The sequence below is a fragment of the Trachemys scripta genome, chromosome 4 (assembly GCF_013100865.1).
Source record: "Trachemys scripta elegans isolate TJP31775 chromosome 4, CAS_Tse_1.0, whole genome shotgun sequence".
NCBI classification, from domain to species: Eukaryota; Metazoa; Chordata; order Testudines; family Emydidae; genus Trachemys; species Trachemys scripta.
The window spans coordinates 137,898,770-137,902,400 of NC_048301.1; positions in this window are offsets into that span (position 1 = coordinate 137,898,770).

Consider the following 3,631-nt stretch of genomic DNA (forward strand, 5'->3'; position numbering starts at 1 on the left):
TCTTGATTCTCTTCTAATGAAGTTCTGGGGTGGGGGGAGATGCGGAGCAGATATAGAATGACCTCTGCTGTTAAACTGCTGCAAGGTAAGCCCTGCATCTAATGTATATTCTGCAATCCGGCATCCCTAATAAAGCTGCTCTCCCTGCCCTGCTATGCACACTGCTTTTCTGAACAGTATTGTCTGGTGTTCCCAGACATGGCACGACCTCCAGCACCCACTCTGGGGACGACGATCCTTTCTGGCAACTCCAATGGCAAAGCTCCCTCTTGTGGAGAATGCTGTAGCATACTATCTAATGAAACATCTGCTCCAATGTCACTTATCTGAGGCCTGGTCTACACTAAGAGTTTAGATCGAATTTAGCAGCGTTAAATTGAATTAAGCCTGGACACGTTCACACAGCTAAGTCCCTTTTTTCGACTTAAATGGCCCTTTCAACCAGTTTCTTTACTCCACCTCCGACGAGGGGATTAGCAATAAAATCGGCCTTAGCGGGTCGGAATTGGGGTAGTGTGAACGGAATTCGACATTATTGGCCTCCGGGAGCTATCCCACAGTGCTTCATTGTGACCACTCTGGACAGCACTCTCAACTCAGATGCACTGACCAGGTAGACAGGAAAAGCCCCGCGAATGTTTGAATTTCATTTCCTGTTTGCCCAGCGTGGAGAGCACAGGTGACCACGCAGAGCTCATCAGCACAGGTAACCATGATGGAGTCCCAGGATCGTAAAAGAGCTCCATCATGGACCGAACGGGAGGTACGGGATCTGCTCGCCATATGGGGAGATGAATCAGTGCTAGCTGAACTCTGTAGCAGTAAACGAAATGGCAAAATATTAGAAAAGATCTCAAAGGCCATGAAGGACAGAGGCCATAACAGGGACGCACAGCAGTGCCGCGTGAAAATTAAGGAGCTAAGGCAAGCCTACCACAAAGCCAGAGAGGCAAACGGAAGGTCCGGGGCAGAGCTGCAAACATGCCGCTTCTATGCGGAGCTGCATGCCATGCTAGGGGGTGCAACCACCACTACCCAACCGTGTGCTTTGACTCCTTCAATGGAGAAACACACAGGGAAGAGGGTTCGGGGTACGAGGAAGATGAGGATGAAGATAATGTAGATAGCTCACAGCAGCAAGGAAGCGGAGAAACCGGTTTCCCCAACAGCCAGGATATGTTTATCACCCTGGACCTGGAACCAGTAACCCCTGAACTCACCCAAGGCGTGCTCCCAGACCCTGAGGGCACACAGGGGACCTCTGGTGAGTGTACCTTTGTAAATATTACACATGGTTTAAAAGCAAGTGTGTTTAATGATTAATGATTAATTTGCCCTAGCAATCACGGCCAGTACAGCTACTGGAAAAGTCTGTTACGTGTATGGGGATGGAGCGGAAATCCTCCAGGGACATCTCCAGAAAGCTCTCCTTCATGTACTCCCAAAGCCTTTGCAAAAGGTTTCTGGGGAGGGCTGCCTTATCCCGTCCGCCATGGTAGGACACTTTACCACACCAGGCCAGTAGCACGTAGTCTGGAATCATTGCATAACAAAGCATGGCAGCGTATGGTCCCGGTGTTTGCTGGCATGCAGACAACATCCATTCCTTATCGCTCTCTGTTATCCTCAGGAGAGTGATATCATTCACGGTCACCTGGTTGAAATGGGGCGACTTTATTAAGGGGACATTCAGAGGTGCCTGTTCCTGCTCTGCTGAACAGAAATGTTCCCCGCTGTTAGCCACGCGGTGGGGGGAGGGGTGAAGTGATCATCCCAGAGAATTGGGTGTGGGGGAGGAGGGGGGTTAGTTGGGTTTGTGCTGCATGTTAACCCGGGAACCGCAGTCCCTCCTTTTACATTGCAAACCCATTTTAAATGGCCAACCCAACGGGTGCTTGGTATGGGAAATGAGGATGCTACTGTTTGAAACCATTCCCACATGTTAAGAAAGTTAAAAAAGCCAAAAGACTGGCATACCATGGCTGCCTGCAAGCCGAAATCTGTTGCCTGGCACTGCGTGAGTGATCTCTCTTACCAAACCGGCAGGCCTTCAATATAAGAGGAAAAATGCGACCTTGTAATGAAACCACATGTGCTGTGTAATGTGAACAGCAAAATTTAACGTGAAAGAATGTACCCATTGTTCTCTAAAATGTCTTTTTTTAACCACCTCTCCCTTCTCCACACCAGCTGCAAATGTTTGTCCTTCACAGAGGCTAGTGAAGATTAGAAGGAGAAAACGGCGGACTCGGGATGATATGTTCACGGAGCTCCAGATGTCCTCCCACGCTGACAGAGCACAGCAGAATGTGTGGAGGCAGTCAATGTCAGACTACAGAAAAGCACAATATGAACGAGAGGAGAGGTAGCGGGCTGAATCGTGGGATGAACAGAGCAAGTGGCGGGCTGAAGATGATAGGTGGCGTCAGGTTGCAGACAGAAGGCAAGAGTCCATGCTCCGACTGCTGGAGCATCAAACTGATATGCTCCAGCGTATGGTTGAGCTGCAGGAAAGGCACCAGGAGCAGAGACCGCTGCTACAGCCCCTGTGTAACCAACAGCCCTCCTCCCCAAGTTCCATAGCTTCCTCACCCAGACGCCCAAGAACACGGTGGGGGGGCCTCCGGCCACCCAGTCACTCCACCCCAGATGATTGCCCGAGCATCAGAAGGCTGGCCTTCAATAAGAGTTAAAGTTTTAAACGGCAGTGTGTCCTTTTCCTTCCCTCCTCCCCCACCCATCCCGGGCTACCTTGGTAATTATCCCCCTAGTTGTGTGATGAATTAATAAAGAATGCATGAATGTGAAGTAACAATGACTTTATTGCCTCTGCAAGCGGTGCTCGAGGGCGGGAGGGGAGGGTGGGGTGGTTGGTTTACAGGGAAGTAGAGTGAACCGGGTTGGGGGGAGGGGCAGAGGGTTCATCAAGGAGAAACAAACAGAAGTTTCACACTGTGGCCTGGCCAATCACAAAACTCGTTTTCAAAGCTTCTCTGATGTGCACCGCGTCCTGCTGTGCTCTTCTAACTGCCCTGGGGTCTGGCTGCGCGTAATCAGTGGCTAGGCGATTTGCTTCAACCTCCCACCCCGCCATAAATGTGTCCCCCTGACTCTCACAGATATTGTGGAGCGCACAGCAAGCAGCAATAACAATGGGGATATTCTTTTCACTGAGGTTTGAGCGAGTCAGTAAGCTGCGCCAGCGCGCTTTTAAACGTCCAAATGCACATTCCACCACCATTCGGCACTTGCTCAGCCTGTAGTTGAACAGGTCCTGACTACTGTCCAGGCTGTCTGTGTACAGCTTCATGAGCCATGGCATTAAGGGGTAGGCTGGGTCCCCAAGGATCACGATAGGCATTTCAACATCCCCAACGGTTATTTTCTGGTCCCTTCCTCCAGCTTCCGAAACAGACCAGAGTGCCTGAAGACGCGAGCATCAGGTACCTTTCCTGGCCATCCCACATTGATGTTGGTGAAACGTCCCTTGTGATCCACCAGGGCTTGCAGCAGCATTGAAAAGTACCCCTTGCGGTTTATGTACTCGGTGGCTTGGTGCCACCATCGCCCCACCACAGTTTGGGAATCCCATTGCAGCAAAGCCATCCACTATGGCCTGCATGTTTCCCAG